This window comes from Ovis aries, chromosome 1, assembly GCF_016772045.2.
Source record: "Ovis aries strain OAR_USU_Benz2616 breed Rambouillet chromosome 1, ARS-UI_Ramb_v3.0, whole genome shotgun sequence".
NCBI classification, from domain to species: Eukaryota; Metazoa; Chordata; class Mammalia; order Artiodactyla; family Bovidae; genus Ovis; species Ovis aries.
Window position 1 is genome coordinate 266,156,024 of NC_056054.1, and position 21,858 is coordinate 266,177,881.

General features: G+C 42.6%; 1 protein-coding gene across 20 annotated transcripts in view; it reads left to right on the top strand.

The window, feature by feature from the left end:
* The window catches only part of PCBP3 (poly(rC) binding protein 3), a 234,803-nt gene that overhangs the window by 31,667 nt on the left and 181,278 nt on the right, over positions 1 to 21,858 (top strand). For 2 of the 20 annotated variants that reach the window (XM_060406306.1, XM_060406307.1), the window contains exon 2: positions 4,244 to 4,370. The exons of the other annotated variants lie outside the window; for them this stretch is intronic. The gene's annotated coding sequence lies outside the window, so the exon portion shown is untranslated. The remainder of the gene's footprint in view (positions 1 to 4,243; positions 4,371 to 21,858) is intronic. 20 annotated transcript variants of the gene reach the window in all.

A 21,858-nucleotide genomic window follows, 5' to 3' on the forward strand; every position in this document is an offset into this window, starting at 1 on the left:
CCTTTTGGGTTAATTGTTGCCCCAGCAGTTGTACAGTGTCTCAGGTAGTTGCAGGATTAAACAATTGCCTCTAATTGTTTTGACATATATCTCTGAGGAAAATGCTTTTCTTACTGGGCAAGCTCTGACTTAGGTCAAAGAGAGCCTTGCACGTGGAGCCCATTAGCTATGTCCAATAATGACAGTTCTCTGGGAACAAGGCTTTGAAGGAGTTCCAGTCCTGTTCTGTCCTCTTCTGTGGCCGACAGGCTGCTGGTTTTCACTGTGATTGTAGGCTGTTGGGTCTCAAGACTACTATGGAGTTGAAGTGGAGGTTAGGGGAAATGGTGAGAATAGGGCAAGCTAGAATGCCAAACTTGGTATTCTTGAGAATCAACCATTTTTCTTTAACACATGCTCCCCAGTTGTGGCAAACCTCAGGTTGCTGCTGCTAAGTCGCTTCAGTCGTGTCCGACTGTGCAACTCCATAGACGGCAGCCCATCAGGCTGCTCTGTCCACAGGATTCTCTAGGCAAGAATACTGGAGTGGATTGCCATTTCCTTTTCCCAAACCTCAGGTTAATTAAACTCCCAGATTTCTGAAAAAGTTGAATCTGACAGGTTTTTTTTTTTTTTTTTTTGTACTCTCATTGCATTTACTGAAGAGTTATTATTATTTTTTGAGGTCTTTCCTTTCCTATTTTCATGAACATCACTCTTTCACCTTTATTCTCTAAATAATCTTTTCCTGTATATTGAATTTTATGTCGGCATTATTTTCTTTCAGCACATTAGAAATTTCTTTCCACTGAGTCTGTGAGTCTGTGTTTTATTTTTGTTGTTCAGAAGTCAGTAGTCAATGTAGCTGCTATTTCTCTGGATGTAATATGCACATTTCCCACTGCTTTTAAAGGATTTTCTCATTGGCCTTAGGTTTACATAGTTTGACTAAGTTCCATGCATGCCACCCTGGCCGCCCCCCTCCCCCCACCCTGCAACCGTGTTGCCTTCTTGTATCTGTTATGGCATGTCTTCATAAGTCTGGAATGTTCACTGCTGTTATCTAGATTTTGCTTCTGTTTTATCTTCTCTCTCTTGTCTTTCTGGGACTCGAATCATGTTTTTCACCATGTATTCTCAGGCCCTGTCTTTTATATTTCTCAGGTTCTGGTCTGCTCATGCTTTAATTTGAATATTTTCTTCTGATATAGTCACTAGTTCTCCCTTCAGTAGCACCTAATCTACATTAAATCCCATTCATGATTTTAAAACTTTTCAGTTCTAGATTTAAACAAAAAGATAGAAACTGAGTTACTTTTTATAGCTCCTCATCTCTCATTTGTGTTTTTGACCATAGCAAGTGCAGTGTTTTTTGCTTGTTTTTTTTTTTTTTAACCAATTTTTCAAGTGTAGTAAAATACACAGTCTAGTGCTATTATTTATATACATTCATCATGTTGTGGGACCATCACCTCCATCCATCTTCATAGCGTTTTTCATCTTGTAAAACTGAAAGTCTGTACCTAATAAATAAGAATTCCCATCCCCCTTCTCTCTCAGCCCTTGCAACCACCTTTGATTGGTTCTACTTTCTGTCTCTCTAATTTATGAGATACTTCAAGGTACCTCAGGTAAGTAGAATCATATAGTATTTATCTTTTTGTGACTGAATTGTTTTACTTAGCATAACGCCTTCAAGGTTCATCCATGTAGCATGTGCCAGAAATTCCTTCTTCTTTAAGAGTGAATAATATTCCATTGTATGTATATACCATATTTGCTTATCTGTTTAAACTGTCAATGAACACTTGGGTTGCTTCTACATTTTAGCCTTTGTGAATAATACTGCTATAAATATAAGTGTACAGATATCTCTTCAAGACCTATTTTCAATTATTTGGGATATATATCCAGAAGTGAAATTGCTGGATCAAATGGTAATTTTATTTTATTTATTTTTTTTATGGTACTTCACAGAACACTAGCATTATCAAAACAAGTATTAGCCATTATTTGAGATGGAAGGAAATTATCTCAGCATTGCTCTTTCACATGGTGGCATATAAATACATATACAGTATAGATACAAACATATAAAGGCATTTCTATCAATCATTCAACTCCGTTTATATTGTTCCATTGTAATAGAATCTGAATATCTTTTAATATAGTGGTATCATTTGCATTCATACATCAGATGACTTTTTTTTCACTCTATAAATGTTAACTTTTAATATAATGATAACCCCTCTAACCCTCATCTTGTCCAGTTTCTATCCCCCACCTACCTTCCTCCTTATATCCAAACATTTGGGAGAAGCCAACAAAATTCACAATTTGATGGATTAGACTTTCAGAACTTCCTATCCTTCTTTATGTTCTGAAAAATGTCAAAAAAGAACAATGAAATGACAACAGATGGATAACTTTAAAAAAGATCAGGCTGATAATCTTGGATTTGATGGAAGAAAACAGTTTTCCCCTTGAATATCACAACTTCAAAATGTTATAATCCTGTAGAAGACAAAGCATGAAGTCTTTTTCTTTTGACGAGGTTCCACTGTAGTGTGGTTGTCTCTTTCTTAGTAGAGGAGAGAGGCTCATGCTCAGTTGTGTCCAATACTTTGTGACCCCATGGATTGTAGCCCTGCAGGCTCCTCTGTCAATGGAATTCTCCAGGTAAGAATACTGGAGTGGGTTGCCATTTCCTTCTCCAGGCAAATGGTAATTTTACATTTACATTTTTTGAGAAACTGGCACTCTTTTCTACAGAATGTAGTGTTTCTTTGTTGTAGTAAAAACATATATAAAATTTACATTTGAAATGTATAGTTCTGTGATTTAAGTACATTCACGTTGTTATGCACCTATTGCCACCATCCATCTATAGAACATTTTTTGTCTTGCAAAATTGGAAAGAAAGAAAGTGAAGTTGCTCAGTCATGTTCAACTCTTTGTGACCCCATGGATTGTAGCCTACCAGGCTCCTCCATCCATAGAATTTTCCAGGCAAGAGTACTGGAGTGGTTTGCCATTTCCTCCTCCAGGGTATCTTCCTGACCCAGGGATCGAACCCTGCTCACTGCAGGCAGATGAGCCAGTAGGGAAGCCCTCTGTCCCTATTAAACAGTAGTCTCCTCTTCCAGTCCCCTGGAAACTACCATCCTACTTTCTGTCTCTATGAATTTGACTTGTTTAGGTACCTCACAAAAGTGGAATCAGAGTTTTGTCCTTTTGTGACTGGCTTATTTCACTTAGCCAGTAAATGTCTTCAAAGTTCAAACATTTTGTAGCCTATGTCAGATTTCCCTTCCTTTTTAAGGCTGAATAATATTCCATTTTATGGGTAAACTACCATTTGTTTATCCATTCCTTTGTCAACAGACACCTGGATTGCTTCTGCCTTTTGACTATAGTGAATAATGCCATTAACCATGCTTGTAAAGTATCTGTTTAAGTCCCTGCTTTCACTTCTTTTGGAGAAGGAAATGGCAACCCACTCCAGTATTCTTGCCTGGAAAATCCCATGGATGGAGGAGCCTGGTAGGCTACAGTCAAGGGGTCTCAAAGAGTTGGACACAACTGAGCGACTTCACACTTTTTTTTTTCTTTTCTTCACTTCTTTGGGCATATTGCCATATTTCCAGAAATGGAGTTGTTGGATCATATGATAATTATGTGTTGAATTTTTTGAGGAACTGTTATAGCATTTTCCACTGCAGTGGTAGCAGTTTACATTCCCATCAACAGTGTGTAGGGTTCTGGTGTCTCCACATCCTCACCATCTCATTATTTTCTGGTTCTTTGATTATCCTAGTGGGCATGCAGTGACATCTCACTGTGGCTTTGATCAGCATTTCTCTTATGATTAGTAGTGTTGTACGTCTTCTTGTGTGCTTATTGGCCCTTGATATATCTTCTTTAGAGAATTGTCTATTCAAGTCTTTTGCCCATTTTTTAACTAGGCTGTTTGTTTTTGTATTATTGCAAGAGTAGTTTTTTAGAATCTGTATTGGATAATTCTGACTTCTCATGTCTTTGTGGGTCTGTTTTTGTTTTCTGTGATTTATGTTGTTCTTGCTCATGGTGTCTAATTTCTTTGCATGTGCTAGACATTGTATTTGCAGAATTATTTTGAGACCTAGGATGATTGTATTATTTTTGGACAGGCTTTCTTTCGTCTTTGCTAAGGTTCTTCATACTTTTTTTTAGTAACTTATTTATTTATTTTTTTTGGCCACACCACATGGCATGTGTGTTCTAGTTCCCCAACCACTCCCCACTGCATTGGAGGTATGGAGTCTTAAGCATGGAACCACCAGGGGAGTCCCCAGGTCACCTTACTCTTAAAGATGTCACCCTAATCCCAGTGCAGGCCTGAAGCCAACCAGGTAAGCAAAACAAGGTACCAGTACATGAGAGGGCTGGCTTGCTTTTCAGGACTTTTCTGCCTTAGGGTTTATCCCTTTGTGCTTCCAGCACAAGTTGAAGGCTGGTTTCTCAGAGTCTGGGTTATGCTTTTAGTCTGCAGCCCCTGATTTCTGGATTATTTCAGGTAACTTCAGCATCCATAGTAAAACTCTCAGTGAGGAGGGAGGCTCAAGAGGGAGCGGATGTAAATATAATTATGACTGATTTGTATTGATGCATGGCAGAGACCACCACAACACTGTAAAGCAATTATCCGCCCATAAAAAGACATGTTAACCCCTCCCCCCCAAAAAAAAACAATCCCTTCCAAGTATCAGGACCTTACACAGAATGTCTCTTCTCCTTCGTGTAACTGTCCACTGTGGGTGTTCCTTGCCAGGGATCAGCTTTCCTCCACATGGTGACTGGGGCCCGGCTCTGGCTGCTCTGGTTCTGCTTCTGCTAGGTTGATAGCACCGTCTAGGGCCTGAACTTTCTTTTTGTCTGACTGGCAGATGGGGAGCACGGTGTGGAGGACACATGTGTGCTTCTCACCCATGTTGGCCCGGACGTTACATGGACGGTAACTGTAGATATTTCACTGGGGAGAACTAGTCACGTGGTCTGCCTCAATGCAGGTATCGAGGTGGGGGAAGTATTGTCCATGGTTAGCAGCTGCATGTCTGATTGGTGGACACTCACTCCTGCTTCAGTCCTTCCGCTTGGCCCTGAAGCATGTGTGCATATTCTTCTTTCCCAGCTGTATTACACTCATCTTCTCCAGGGAGATAATCAAAGCCAGATACAGCTCTTGAGGTTCAGTAACTGAGCTAACATACAGGTTATCTGCTGCTCACACTGTACAATGATGGAGCCAAACCATTGACAATTACTGTGGAAAAAACCTTCCATTTGAAAGGGGGGAACTGGAAGATAAATATCAGTCCTTGGTCCAATGCAAGAGTGACCCCCTGAAAGCAAGTATCATGAAGGTGTCTGTCAATGACTATGAGGCAGAGGCCACCAGGAACTCACCTGGCACCTGTGATGGAATGGTTGGGACCATGAACCATGGGGTACTGTGGGGTATCAAAGTGAGGGTGGCAGAAAGAATCTGTTACAGGATCTGGGCTTTGGGTGCTTTGGGGAGAGTCCAGGAGAGGAGGGTGCTGTCAGTAAGCAGGGACATTTTATCCGTGAATATCTTAACAAATCTAAGGCAGGGTGACCTAGGGCGAGGCTCAGGAAGCAGCCCTCCCTCCCCAGTGTTGACTGCGAGAGGCCATGGGTGGTGTTTTGGGGCATGGCTGAGGTTCCTGTTTGGGGTGTGCTCTGATGTGATGATGGTGTGCTCTTGTCTCAATCCATTCTGGTTCTGCTGTGGCCTCATCTGATTCTCTTCCCTCTCCCAGGAATGTCCTCCCACATGCTTGCCCTGACCCCAGGAGGCTTTTTCTTATCCTTGTCCTCTGTAGGTACAGTACCTGGAGCTTTGGCGAAGATCTCTTCCTTAAGGGGTGGGATCTGCCCAGGGTTCAGAGCTTGCTTCCACCTGAGGAATTTGGGAGCTGGGGATGGTTTTGACAGTCACTGACTTTCTTTGGCTCATGCTTTTTTGGCAGAATTCCCCCAGTTCTGTAGCTTCTGATCTGAATGCCTTCTGTGTGCCAGTCCCTACATCCTGAATTCTTTCTTAGCTGCACCCCTCTGGCCTGGTTATTGTCTTTGCTTTCTTGTGCCATGTCTTTCTGCTATTACTGTGGGTGGGAGAGGACCCCTCCTGTCTGATCTGTGTGTACTGTGGAGCCCTCTGATTGACCAACGAGGACTCAAAACAGTTTCAGTCTTACGTCTTACTCTTGGGGTGCAGAGAGGGAGGCTTTTCCCACAAGGTGAGGCCCAGGTTTCCCAACTGTCTCGGAGTACTTTCCTGTCTCTCTCACAAGTCAGCCAGTTTTCCTGAGCTCTTCTCTTCTGTGATGCCTGTTTTGGCAGAGTGGGTGACGGTCACCCAACCTGCTGGCAGTCCTTTTCCCTCTGTTCCTGAGTGGAGGCTGTGTGTGAGCGTGGTCTGCCTTCAGATGGTTACCGCTCTGCAGTATGTAAAATAGGGCTTCCTCATCTCCAGCTGCCTGACCCCCATTTTCATTACTGTATCAGCCCTTTTCAAAGAAGCCAGTTGCATCCTAATTCATCTCTGTTGAAATATGTATTTAATGAGAGAGACTTTAAAAGAGGAAGATCTCAGATTTAAACTCTTTCTTTGGGGATTATTTGAGCCATTTTCTGTTCTCTGCTTCTGCACTGCCTGGGTGTGAAGCCATATGTTCATGGCGATTTTCTAGGCAGACATTATAAGGGCACACTGTTGGTATTTCATCTTTTTCTTGTTTTTAGCTGTATTCACATTGGGAAATCAAGACATTTCTGATTTCTTATAAGAAGAAAAAATTAGATGCTTCAGTTTGGGGACTAAATTGTGATATAAATAAGATAAATAAAATCAGTGAAGAAAACCACTTTGAGACCAAGTAGCAGTGGTGTCGGAGACGCACAGAGCACCCTCCCCCTTCTCTCTGGTGGCTGAAGCCTACTACCCCCCACCCCCACCCCTCGCCCCTGCTCTGAGTCTGTTTCTATTTTGCAGAAAGGGGCATGTGAGTACCTGGCCTGTGTTCTCTTGGGAGCTTCTCTTGTGGAAGCGAAATGAGATGACTGACGTGCATGCATGTTCAATAGTGAAACTCTCTGGGTGGAAAAGGCATTATTATTTCATCCTGAAGTACTTTTGGGGGTAAATAATTTATTGGCAAACTAAGTTCATCCTCTGAGGCCAAGCACTCCTACCAGAATGTACCCAATCCAGCCTTGGAAATTTACAGCACCTCAGAGTGAGGAGGGCAGCGGGCCTGTCCTTCTGTGACTTTTATTGAATTGGGTGCTTTTCCAGGGGTTTCTGAGCTCTATTCACAATTGTCCTTAAGCAAATAAGAAATAGTCCAAAGTAATGACGCTTCATTCAGAGTGCAGCTTTCAGGTATCTGCGGTGCGACACAGTTAATAATCGCTGACGAGACTTTGTGTCCTGGATTGGTAGTTTGAGTTTTCTTGGAATTTTAAACAGATGAGATTTTGTAACAGAGCCATGTTTCTTACTGACGTCTTCCATAACCCCTTATGATTAAGCTGTTGCTGAATTTCCTAGACTTGATAGATTACCTTATTAATTAAACAGACAAATAGTGAAATAGGTTATGTTGCTTACTGAGAAATTGTTAACTGTGAGGTAGCTCTGCTTCTCTAGGTCCACTTAGGAAACTGAGATTTTTCATTTAATGGTCTTTTCAAATTCATGTATTACCATGTGATAAGCATGGAGAGCGACATTGACAGAGGTGTGTGTTTGTTGCTCAGTTGTGTCCAACTTTTTGTGAACCTGTGGACTGTAGCCCGCCAGGCTCTTCTGTCCATGGAATTCTCCAGTCAAGAATAATGGAGTGTGTTGCATTCCCTTCCCCAGGGGATTTTCCCGACCAGGGATCGAACCCTGGTCTTCTGCGCTGCAGGCAGATTGTTTACTGTCTGAGCCATCATGGAAGCCTAACAGAGGCGTAGTAGTTATTTTACCTCAGGGCACTGGGGTGGCATGTGGACCACTGGTCCACACAGGTGCTGTGACCTTGGTTCCTGCCACCTCACTTCCCTACTTCTTGGAGTTCCTGAAGCTGGACTCTGGCCCCTGGGGACACAACACTCTCTCCCTGGCACGCTTGGCTCTGAGGGGCTTCATGCTCTTAGATACACCCCACACAGTGCTGGTCATTTCTCTTTTTCTTGTTCTGGGCACCACTGCAGCTTCTGGGCACAGCTTCTCCTGGGTGGATGGGACAGCCTGAGAACTGGAGGAGTATCTCCACTGCCAAGTGCTCTGTGGCCAGGCCTCCAGGGTCTCTCCCATCTGGCAGGGCCGAGGCCGTGTTCTCTCAGACTTGTAAGAGGAGCCTGGCTGTCAGCCCCGTCCTTCAGACCCAGGAGGAAACACCTGGAGCTGGGGTTGTAGGGTTGGTTTGGTGAGGCCAGGGTCCTTGGCCGAGACTGTCTGCCTGCGGTCAGATCTGAATCAGGTGGGCGCACTCTCCAAGCAGGCTCGGTGGAGCCGAGGGCGAGGCCCTGCACTGTCATCCGCAGCATGTGTTAGGCAAAGCACCAAGGGGAATGCTGAGCTGGAAGTGGGTCTCAAGCCCGTACTGAACGGAGGATTAAATTTCACACTGAGGCAAGGGCTCTCTGGTGAGTGGTTGCAGGGCTCTCAGTTACCCCCACCTCCCATAAGGCTCAAGCTCAGGACTGTCACCATAGGCCTGTCGCTTTGCCCATGAAGGCCAGCCAACCTGAGACCCCAAGGCCCTTGTTGGGCCCCCAGCACCTACAGGATGACAACGGAACCTGTGTCTATGTACGTTCAGGGCTCTCAGAGACCCTTTCAGGGGTCCGTGAGGTCAAAACTGTGTTCATAAGGGGAGTTCCTTTCTCACAGTGTTGACATCTGAGCTGATGGCAGAAAAGGGAGGGCAGGCACACTGCTGGCGCCTGAGCGGCCTTGCGGCTGGGCCTTGGGCTCTCACCGCCCGAGTCCTTCAGCACTGCCGCCGCCTCCGGAGAGCCGCTGTCCTTAATGAAGCAGTAAGAATTATTAATCTAACGAAGTCTTGACTCTTGAGCTCACGTCTTTTACATGTTTGGAGAGACAGACTGGGGGTTTGCATAACGTGTGTCTGCAAATGGAATCACAACAACTGTTTCGAGGAAAAGCACTGGTGCTTTTTTTGGGTGGATAGCTGAACTGCTCATGGAATACTGTTTTTGCTCTAAAGAATAACTGACAGACAAACCATGGTTATGCAGATTTGTGTTTTTGGCAGACAATGTCTGAAAATTTAACTAAGTGAGACTGTGACTTCAAAGGAAAAAACTGCCGGTATTTGTCGCAACTGACAAAATTTGAGTTTTCAGGCAAAAATTAGAATTTTGAAAACTTGTGTCTGATTTGGTGAGCTTGACAGCTCCCCAATACTTAAAGATGTTTCTGATGAACTCAGTGGTGATGTTAACAAATGTGAATTGTTTGACATTTTATAATGAAATGTGTTAATGAAGATCCTGTAACTCAGAGAGCCAGTATTTGCTGAAATGCCTAATGCGTGGTGCCGTGCCAGCCATGCATGGATGAAATAGATGTTTAGGCGCAAGAGCGATAAGGAATGAGTTTTACTGTGAGAAACGTTTATTGATGGGGTTTCAAATTCTGTGTTGCAAAGTAGCCTTTAAGAAATGACCACTTGCCAAGTTTTGATGTCATATTGAAGAATATCTGTGATGATCTGATAAGCCTATGTAAATACTCCTGTTTTCAACCACATGTCTGGGTGAGGATGGGCTTTTTTCACATACTTTAATCAACACAGCATTTCACAACAGATTGAATACAGAAGCAGGTGTGGCAATCCAACTGTCTTCTATTAATCCTGACAAATAGTTCCAGAAATGCTTCTCACTAATTTATTTTGGTTTGGAAAATATAGTTATTTTTATTAAAAAGTGTTGTTTTTGTTATTATGTAATGGGCTTATTATTCATTGTAAATGAATTACCTAATAAATAATTTTCAAATCTCTGTGTTAATTTCAAGGAAATATCAATAAATAGAATCCATTTAAAAAATAGAGCCTTCCTTGTGGCTCAGATAGTAAAGAATATGCCTGCAATGCAGGATACCCAGGTTCGATCCCTGGGTTGGGAAGATCCCTTGGAGACGGGCATGGCTACTGACTCCAGTATTCTTGCCTGGAGAGTCCCATGGACAGAGGAGCCTGGCAGCCTACAAGGGGTCCTGAGTCCCAAAAGCTTGAGAACCGCCGGTGTGGTGTTGTCGGGAACTGTGGTGCCTGCATGGACACGCGGCTGTGTTTGGTGAAGAACGTCAGGGGACCGTGGAGATGATAGCTGTTACCAAACACCGAGTCAGAGAGAGAAAGCAGAGTTCCTCTGTTTGTTTTTAAGTAAATGCTAATAGGAAAGTGGGGTTCAACTGGAAGATTGACACTGGAAAGAAACTGAGAGATTCAACTTTCATATTATAAATAATTTCAGAAATTGACATCAGAATTTGATTTTCAAGACAAAAGCCCGACAAAAGCAACCAACTGAGCCAGCTTTATTTGTAAAATAAGGAAATAAAGGCTTTCTTCTCTAACAGGAAAAAGAAAAAAGCCCTACAGGCGCTTCTGCTCTGTGATGGGAAATCTGTCTCCCCAGGGGAAACACACAGCATTTATTAGCACCAGCATTACTAGTGGGGTATATACCTCTGTGCTGCATGCTAGGAGGGAGACCAAAGATATTATAGATGGTTTTTTTCTGATGCTAAAGGACTTATTTCTCCAGTAATTTATGAGGGAGAGAGGTTGGGTAGGGCAAGTTCTCAGCTGAAAGCTGTGTGAGAAGATCCAGGACAAAGGAGGCAGGAAAGTCGTGCCTGGCTGCAGCCACTGCTCTGCAAAGGGTCTGGGTGACTGAGGAAGAGGGAATGACCCTGGGTCTGGTGGCTTAGGTCCCCTGGACAGAAGTATACCTCTCACTGACTGGTGTTAGGAAGGAAGCTGTTGGCTGGCTCCCTTGTGGTTCGTGGGTACCAGTAGTGCAACAAAGGTGGAGAAGCGTGCCACCCAGTCACAGGACGGTCATCATTGCTGGGGGCAGTGCCTGGGGTGTGGAGTGTCCTGTGCTTGCCCTGGCTCTGCCTCAACACCTCTCCCTGGGTCATGACTCTGGGCTGCTCTTAGTGGAAAGAACAGTAAAGCTTCTTCTAATGAAAATTGGGGAGTAGGGAATTCTGATTAATTGCATTTCTCTTTCAGTTCCTGACCATCAGAAAAAAATTTTAAACCCTAAGATTAAGTTTCTAATATATTATCTAGAATATGTTAAACATGATTGAATCTTTCTAAAAAGACAGGATTTTGCAGGGCTTCAGGGCATCATTGACCATAGATTTCATACTATTCCCAGGTTCCTGAGAAATCTTGCCTGGCTAGGCTTCCTCATCTCAGAGCAGAAGTGCCTGCAGGGGGTACTGTCACTGTCACAAGTGGCTCCTGCCCCCAGATCCTTGCTGGAGAAATGAAGTCCGAAACCGGGCCTCCTGTCCTCCATATGATACGCTGCATGTGCCCTTAAGCTCTCTTAATGCCTGTGTCTTGTTCTGGAAACTGAGTGTCACTGAGGTGGGTGTTTAGTGACCAATAGGAAGATGGGTGTGTGGTCAAGGTCTCTGCCAGAGTTGAGTGGAGGGAGGGCACCTTGAACTTTGGCTCACTTTCTGAATGCTGTCATCACCTCTCGCTGGTTTAAAGTCACTTGTAGGAGTCTCAGCCCCCTTGTCCACCTGCCCTTCCCCTAGCGCATGCACATGTGCGCATGTGCACACACACACACACGCACACACACACAGAGGCATGGTCTCCAGAATGAAGGAATAAGGAGTAATGACAGTGTGGGAAACGACCTGAAATTGCTGGCCTTCAGGTCATTTGGAAGAGCCCTGGCCACCCCTGCCCAGAGACGTAGTGTCGAATTCCTCAGAGACGTAGATGAGGTGATCTGTGCCCGTCTTAGCTCCCTCTGACATTTTTCATTTCCTTGGTGCCTGGAGATTTTCCTCCATTTGTGGGCCATATCTGAGTTGCTCCGTGGAGCGCAGGGCTGTGGCACTTGATGTTAATGAGCTGGCTGGGCTTTAAATAGCACAGCTCCTAGAAACAGAATCACCTGTTTTACAGCCTGGGTTTGAAGACGATTGTTCAGAGAGGATTCTGAATGGCTGCTTGAGCATCAGAAAGACAGTAAAGTGGTCCTCACTCCTCCCCTACTGTGAGGCCAGATCGGCTGCGGACACACACGCCGCCGCACCAGAGACATTTCCTCTAGGCCTGGCCGGATCATCCCTCACGATGCATTACACTCAGGTTGCATCAGGATGAAGAACGGCCAAGCCAGAATCTCCTTGATTATCGGAAACTTAGTCATTTGTTCTCTGAGTCAGCTTGATGGCGTGTAATGTTCACATCACACTCTGCTGGGGCCGGGCCAGGAACCAGCACGCTCGCCAGCGTTTCAGCAATAAGCTAATCACTCCCACATTCCTAGCCAAGCGCTCCACTGGAATTAATACTGTCACTGCAGCAAACCAGAGTCCTCACAAAGGTTGCTCTTTCTTTCCTCATGTCATATGCTGGCATGTGCTTTCATCACGTGAGCCCTAAGCCCCTTCTCCTTCAGAAGGCCTTTCCAGGCTGAGGCTCTGAGATGTGCTGCTAGGAATTCAGCCCAACAGATTGTTTACTGAAAACACAGGGGTGCATCTTCCTTTAATCCAGGGAGCCCATGATCCACTCGGGCTGGGGCAGGGCGCACAAACTCATGTGTCCTCAGGACCGTAGGGGTGTCAGCCACATGGCATTGGAGAAGAGCAGGAGAAGGATGTGGGGCTTTGGGGAGGCAGGCACTTCAGGGGGATGGAAGAAGGCCTGGGGGAGGACAGGCATCTCAGCTGCATCCTGGAGATGGCAGGATGTGGGCAGGTGTGGTGGGTGGGCAGTGGGTGACCTCTGTCCTGCTTCACTCCTACGCTTCTGTGTTCTAACTAGTATGACAGAAAAAAAGTGTCTCCACATCTGCTGGGGTGGAGCTTGTGAGATGACACGGAGCCCCCAGGGAGGGCTCCTAGGCATGGTGGGCACCTGGTGCACAGGATCGAGGCAAGAGTGAGGGTGTTGTCCACCCTCAGCCACTTCTGCAGCCACCGGGCGGATGGGAAGGCGCCCTCTGCAGGGTGTGGAGGTGAACACATGCTGCTTGTCCGATAAAGCCACAGAGACCAGCTCTTTCTTGGTCTTTCTCATAAGATACTGTCAGTGGGGAAACAATCTCTGTGCTTTTTGAAAAGCCTTTAGTATTATAAGGGGAAAAAGTGACAACAATGAGATCAACAGAGAGGGTATTCTCGAAAAGTCTGTGCCGGAGCAGGAATTCAGAAAGATGTGTAGAGGATTGTTTGTGGCTCTTTGGTCTTCCAGTGTCCATGCAGCCACACATCCTCCTCTTCCTCTGATGGACATTTGGGTATTCCCAGTTTGGGGTTATGAAGAATAAAGCTTTCTCCGACTATTCTTACAGGTTTCTGCGGGCCAACATAGACATGCATTTTCTTGCTTATGTACCCAGAAGTGGAATTGTTGTGTTGTAGGGTTGGTGTCTGTTTATTTTTAGTAGATAATTGCCAGTTTTTCAAAGTGGTTGAGCTGGTTTGCAAGCTATCCGATCATGTCTGAGAATTCAGTTGCTCTGCACCCTCAACAACACTTGCAGGTCTCTGTCTCTTTAATGTTGGCCTTTCTGGAGTTGTTTGGTGGTACCTTGTTGTGGTTTTAATCTGTATTTTCCTGATTGCTGATAACGTGTGCTTTTTCCCCACACCAACAAACAGTTCTGCAACGGCAGCTGTGTGTCCTACAGTTCAGCTCGATTATGACAGCATCTACTTGGAGACGGCATCCGATTCCACAGGCTCAGGGCTCAGTGTCAGCAGGCTCTCCCTGTCCCCTTTCAGACGCCAATCACAAGTCCAGTTTATCACCTGTGCTTCTGACTGACTGGCTACAAACTGGAGGTGCCCATGACCCCCTCCTTGGGCCTGATTAATTTGCTAGAGTGACTCACAGAACTCAGAGAAACATCTACTCACACTGCCAGTTGTTGTCAAGGCTACAAATGAGCTGTCAGTAGAAGATCTGTAGTGTGCAGAGGGCCTTGAAGCGCCCCTGCTCTCTGGTCCACCACATTCCCCTCAGTGCCACCTGCTCACCCACCTGGATGCTCTCCAAAGCCAAAAGCCCAGCCTTTTGGATTTCTGGGGAGGCTTCGTTACCTAGGCACAGCTCAATGAATCATCAGCCACTGGTGACTGATTGAACTCAGTGTCCAGCCCCTCTCCCCTCCCCAGAAGGGTCTGGCTCCCTAACCATGTGGGTGGTTCCCCAGGCCATCAGCTTCCATCCCTGGATTATCTAGGGATTTCTCAAAGTCATTTCATTACATAGTAAAAGATGCCCTTGTCCTTCTTTCACTTCAGGAAATTCCCAGGGCTGTAGGAGTTCTTTGCCAGGAACAGGGATGAAGACCAAATATATCTTTCTTGTTGTAAATAGTATTGCAGCTGAGAACACTGACACCTCCTTGTCACTGTTGTTCACTGGAAGGTCCTCTTTGCAAAGTGCTTGCTCAAGTCTCCTGTCCAGTTTTGATTTGTTTTCTCTCTCTTTTTTTAAGTTGTAGTAGTTTTTGTACATCCTGGAGACAAATTCTTTGTTTAAAATATACAGTGCAGACATCTTACCATTGGGGTAGCATGTCTTTCACTCTCTTCAGTTCAGTTCAGTCGCTCAGTCGTGTCGGACTCTTTGCGACCCCATGAATTGCAGCACGCCAGGCCTCCCTGTCCATCACCATCTCCCAGAGTTCATTCAAACTAATGTCCATCGAGTTGGTGATGTGTGATGTCTTCTGAGAAATATAAATTCTTATTGATGAAGTTCAGTTTATCTATTAACATTTTAATCAGTTTTTTCTTATAAAATTTATTGAAAAATGATGCACATAAAATACACTACATCCATTTAAAGTGTACAGCTGGGTGACTTTTGACAGCTGTGTACAACTGTGAGACAGGAATTTTCCATCACCCCAGAAGATTCCTTCTGTCCATATACTGTCCATTCCCTGCTCTTCCTCTGGATTGCAGGAAAGCACAGAGATACTTTTTGTCATTTTAGAGTAGTTTGTATTCCTTATTAATGTAATCATACAGTATGTACTCTTTTCTGTCTGGCTTCTTTCACTCGGCATGATAATTCTGAGGTTCATTTGTGTTGTGGATATCAACACAGTACTGAATAGCAATGGTGAGAGTGGACAGTCTTAGTTTGTTGCTGGTCTTAGGAGGAAAGTATTTAGTATTTTACCTTTAGATCTGAAGTTAGCTGTAGGCTTTTAATAGGTAGGCTTCCCTTGTGGCTCAGCTGGTAAAGAATCTACCTGCAATGCAAGAGACCTGGGTTTGATCCCTGGGATGGAAAGATCCCCTGGAGAAGGGAAAGGCTACCCACTACAGTATTCTGGCCTGGAGAATTCCCTGGACTGTATAGTCCATGGGGTCACAAAGAGTCAGACACGACTGAGTGACTTTCACTTCTTAGTAGGCTGAGAGATTTCCGGTCCCTGGTTTGTTTAGAATTTTTCTCATCACTGGGTCCTGAATTTTGTCAAAGGTGTTTTTGCATTTGTTGAGATGATCATTTGGTTTTTCTCCTTTATTCTGTCAATATGGTGAATTATATTAAATGATAAATGTTAAACAAACTTTGCATTCTTGGGATAAACCTCATTCGGTTGTGATTTTTTTTCCTTTTAAAATATTTCTGGATTTGATTTGAGAATGTTTTAAAGATTTTAGTGTCCAGTTACGTGAGGGATAGAAAAAATGTATCTTATACGTTTTTTCTTATAATGTCTGGTTTTGGTATCAAGATAATATTGGCCTATAAAATGAATTCGGAGTATTCTCTCCTGTTTTCTGGAAGAGTTTGTGTATAATTAATACTATTTCCTTCATAAATGTTTGGTAGACTTTACTAGTGTGGCCCTCTAATCTTAGAGTTTTTAACTAGGAATTCGGTTTATGTCATCAGTGTGCCCTGCACAGGTTATCTGTTTCTTTTTGAATGAGCTTTGGTAGTTGTTATCTTTCAAGGAATTTTACCAATTCTTTTAAGTTGAATTTGTTGCCTAAAGTAGTTCAGGATGGTCTCTTATTATTCTTTTATTGTCTAAAGGATCCGTAGAGATGGTTCCTCTGTTACGTGTGGTATTGATGATTTATACTCTTTATTATTATTTTTATCTTGATTGTTCTGTGAGTTTCTGCACATTTATACATTTTGTTGATCTACCTAAAGAACCAGCTTTTAGCTTACTTTTCTCCCTACCTTTTAAAAACACTGTTAATTTCTGCTCGTTATTTCTTTCAACTTAGGTTGGGTTTACTTTGCTCGCTCTCTCTCTTTTTTTTTCAGCTCCTTGAGATGGACTCTAAGACCATTGTTTAAAAACCTCTAGTTTGTCCCCGATTTTGAGAATGGCTTTCCTGGGTTCTTGACCAAAATGCTTACAGGCTCCTGTCTCCTCAACCCTGAATGTTCCAGTTGGACGATTTTGAGCTGCTGCCACACACTGATGGGTGCAAAGTCTGGCAGATGACTTGGTGGGAGGTGGGTTGTATATGGACTGCAGGCCCCTTTCCTGGCCCTAAACGAGGGGAGAAATGTCAGTCTTGCTGGCCCAGCTCCCTGGCATTTTGCTTAGTCTTAGCCTCAGCAGTTGTCCAGTGGGGAGAACAGATCTTGTGTTGGACACTCCTTTAGTTTCCAGTCTGTTGCAAGCCTTGAGGCTGCAGAAAAGCAAGGCCGATTTTTCTTTCCTCCTGTAGAATCCCTTGCTTGGACCAAGCCTGATTCTTAGCCAGTGTTCAGAATTAGCAGCTTATTTTTAGCATATCTATAAGGACTCTTCCTTGTGAGGAATTTTAATTCAAATAGTCTTCATTGCTTTGATGGTTTTAGAAATACAGTTGTTGAAACTTATCTCTAAAAAAAAAAAATCTTGTTCCATTGGTAGTGTTGGCCTGCTCTGACCGCAACTGTGTGATAGAAGGCAGAATTCTCCATCCCTTCTGAATAATTTACATATAATCAAATGCATCTATTTAAGTGTACAGATGAATAAATTTTGACATATGTATATTCCTTGTAACTACTACCACAGTGAAGAACATCATCCCCAAATATTCTGGTGCCCCTTTCCATTCAGATCTTACTGCTTATGCGATTCACTATTTCCAGAATTTCCTGTGAATGGAATCATACAGTAGGTACTGGCTTCTTTTTTGTCTGTTTTCTTTCTTTCAGTATCTATGCATTTGAGATTAATCCACGCTGTGTGAATCTGTTTTATTCCTGTTGTTGCTGAGTACTATTCCATTGTATGACATCTTTGGTTTTTTGCATATGGACAGACATTTGGATTGTTTACAGCTTTTGGCTGTTATCGGCAGAGTTGTTATGTGTATTTGTGTGGCTATCTTTGTGTGAGAATTTGTTATCATTTCTTTTGTGTAAGTATCTGGGAGTGGAGTGACTGGATGGAATGGTAAGTGCTATGGAAATGCTTTCACAAGAATCTACCTGTTTTCCAAAGGTGTTAGGTGAATCTGCATTCCTTGGAGCCACACCTGATTGTTCCAGTTAACTGCCATTTCTATACTGCCAGTCATTCTGTTTTAGCCATTTTACTAAATATGCACTGGTTATCTCATCATGACTCTACTTTTATTTTCCTAAAGACTAATGATAGGTACTAGTATCTCACTGTGGTCCTAGTTATTTTCGTGAGGACTGATGACAAGCTTGTTTTTCGTATGCTGCTTAGCTGTATGTCTTTCATGACGTATCTATTGAAATGTTTTGCTATTTTTAAAATCCGGTTGTTGTTTCTTTATTATCGAGTTACAAAAAGTTCTTTGTATATTCTGAATACTAGTTCTTTTTCAGATATATGTATGAGAACTTTTCCATCTATTTGCCTTTTCATTTTGTAAATAGTATCTTTCAAAGAGCAGAATTTTAGAATCTTGATGAAATATAAATTATCATTTTTCTTCAATGAATTGCTTTTTATTGATGTTTCTAAGAAATTGTAGTCCAAAGTCCAAGAAGATTTTTTTCTTAATTTTCTTCCAAAAGTTTCACAAATTTGGCTTTAAACTGTGGGTTAACTTTATGTATTTTGTTAGCTAAAGATTGAGCTTCATTCATATATTCTTGTTATTGTTTAGTTGCTCAGTCGTGTCCAACTCTTTGTGACCCCATTGACTGTAGCCCACCAAGCTCCCCTGTCCGTGGGATTTTCCAGACAAGAATACTGGAGTGGGTTGCCATTTCCTTCTCCAGGGATCTTCCCCACCCGAGGGTAGAATCCGCATCTCCCGCACTGGCAGGTGGATTCTTTCGCCATCAGGGATGTCTCTCTCTTCACCCAGTTCTTCTGACACAATTTGTTGGAAATACTTTCCCCATTGAAATGTCTTTGCACCTTTATCAAAAATCAGTTGATCATAACTTCATAAATGCTGGGCCTATTTTGAGAGTCTGTATCCTATTTCATTTTTATGTCTATCTTTATAATAATATGACACTGTACTGATGACTGGATATCTGAAATCAGATAAACTAAATCCTCTAATTTTGTTCTTATTTTTCCAAATAGTTGTGACAATTCTAGGCCTTTGCTTTTTTTTTTTTAATTTTAGAGTCACCTTCTTAATCAACTTCTTTTTTTAATTTTTATTTTTTTAATCAGCTTCTTAACTTCTAGGATTTTGATTGAGATCACTTTGAATCTATAGGTCGGTTCACACAGAATCACATCTTAATAATACCGAATCTTCCAATCAATATTGTAATCTCTCTAATTATTAAATCTTTGATTTCTCTTAGCAGAATCCTAAAGTTTTCCTTTTGCAGTGCTTGCATATATTTTGTTAAATTTATCCCCTCAAATATTTTGTGCTTTTGGGTATTTTTATAAAAGAGAAAAACAATAGAATGAGAAAGACTAGAGATCTCATCAAGAAAATTAGAGATACCAAGGGAACATTTCATGCAAAGATGGGCACAATAAAGGACAGAAATGGTATGGACCTAACAGAAGCAGAAGATATTAAGAAGAGGTGGCAAGAATACACAGAAGAACTATACAAAAAAGATTTTCATGACCCAGAAAACCACAATGGTGTGATCCCTCACCTAGAGCCAGATGTCCTGGAATATGAAGTCAAGTGGGCCTTAGAAAGCATCACTATGAACAAAGCTAGTGGAGGTGATGCAATTCCAATTGAACTATTTCAAATCCTAAAAGATGATGCTGTTAAAGTGCTATACTCAATATGTGAGCAAATTTGGAAAACTCAGCAGTGGCACAGGACTGGAAAAGGTCAGTTTCCATTCCAATCCCAAGGAAGGGCAGTGCCAAAGAATGTTCCAACTATTGCACATTTGCACTCATCTCTCATGCTAGCAAAGTAATCCTCAAAAATCTTCAAGCCAGGCTTCAACAATATGTGAACCGTGAACTTCCCAGATGTTCAAGATGAATTTAGAGAGGAACCAGAGATCAAATTGCCAACATCCGTTGGATCATAGAAAAAGCAAGAGAATTCCAGAGATACACCTTCTGCTTTATTGATTATGCCAAAGCCTTTGACTGTGTAGATCACAACAAACTGTGGAAAATTCTTCAAGAGATGGGAATACCAAACCACCTTACCTCCCTCCTGAGAAATCTGTATGTAGGTAAAGAAGCAACAGTTAGAACCAGACATTGAACAACGGACTGGTTCCAAATTGTGAAAGTCACTCAGTAGTGTCTGACTCTTTGCGACCCAATGGACTGTATAGTCCCTGGAATTCTCCAGGCCAGAGTACTGGAGTGGGTAGCCTTTCCTGTCTCCAGGGGATCTTCCCAACCCAGGGATAGAACCTAGGTCTCCCGCATTGTGGGCAGATTCTTTACCAGTTGAGCCTCAAGGGAAGCCCAAGAATACTGGAGTAGGTAGCCTATCCCTTCTCCAGCGGATCTTCCTGACCCAGGAATCGAATCAGGGTCTCCTGCATTACAGGCAGATTCTTTACCAGCTGAGCTATAGGAGTATGTCAAGGCCGCATATTGTCACCCTGCTTATTTAACTTATATGCAGAGTACATCATACGAAATGCCAGGCTGGATGAAGCACAAGCTGGATTTAAGATTGCCGGGAGAAATATCAGTAACCTCAGATACATAGATGATACCACCCTATGGCAGAAAGTGAAGAGGAACTAAAGAGCCTCTTGATGAAAGTGAAAGAGGAGAGTGAAAAAGCTAGCTTAAAACTCAACATTCAGAAAACTAAGATCATGGCATCTGGTCCCATCTCTTCATGGAAAATAGATGGGGAAACAATGGAAATAATGACAGACTTTTATTTGGGGGGGCTCCAAAATCACTGCAGATGGTGACTGTAGCCATGAAATTAAAAAATGCTTGCTCCTTGGACGAAAAGCTATGACCAACCTAGACAGAATATTAGAAAGCAGAGACATTACTTTGCCAACAAAGGTCCATCTTGTCCAAGCTATGGTTTTTTCCAGTAATCATATATGGATGTGAGAGTTGGACTATAAAGAAAGCTGAGCACAGAAGAATTGATCCTTTTGAACTGTGGTGTTGGAGAAGACTGTTGAGAGTCTATTGGACTGCAAGGAGATCCAACCAGTCAATCCTAAGGGAAATGAGTCCTGAACATTCATTGGAAGGACTGATGCTGAAGCTGAAGCTCCAATACTTTGGCCACCTGTTGTGAAGAGCTGACTCATTAGAAAAGACCCTGATATTGGGAAAGAGTAAAGGCAGGAGAAGGGGATGACAGAGGATGAGATGGTTGGATGGCATCACCAACTTGATGGACATGACTTTGAGCAAGCTCTGGGAGTTGGTGATGGACAGGGAAGCCTGGCATGCTGCAGTCCATGGAGTCACAAAGAGTTGTACATGACTGAGTGACTGAAGTGAACTGAACTGAATTAATTGGTAGTTTTATAAGATATTCATTTCTAATCATTAGCTAGTATATAGAAATATAGTTTGTTTTTATATTCTGAGTTTATATCCACTACTTAGCCAAAGTCACTTATTAATTTTAATAACCTTTTACTCCATGATGTTGTCATCTGCAGGTAAAGATAGCCTTACTTGCTCCTTTCTAAATATGTATGCCTTTTATTTATCTTTCCCTCTATATTGTCCTCTAGTATAATATTAAATAGAACTGGTAAGAGAGGATGTTTTTGTTTTCTTTTTCATCTTAAGAGGAACACATTTAGTCATTCACCATTAAATATGTTAACAGGTTTTTCCAAATATTCTTTTATCAGCTTGAGGCAATTTTTTACTTTCATGTTTTCTAAATTAAAAATTGTTTATCATAAATGTTTGTTGAATTTTTCAAGTGTTTTTTGCATTTATTAAAATAATTACAGGTTATTTTTCCTTTGTTCTGTTATTCCTTGAGTTGCATCATTTAAATTTTGAATGTGAAACCAACTTTATGTTCATAGGTTGAACTCAACTTGGTCCTGATGGATTATCTTTTTTTAAAGAAAAATATATCTAGTTTTTTTCCTGATTTTGATATGCTGATACTTTTTAAAGAAATTTTATGTCTGTGGTCATCAGGGAAATTGGCCAGTCGTTTTCTTTTCT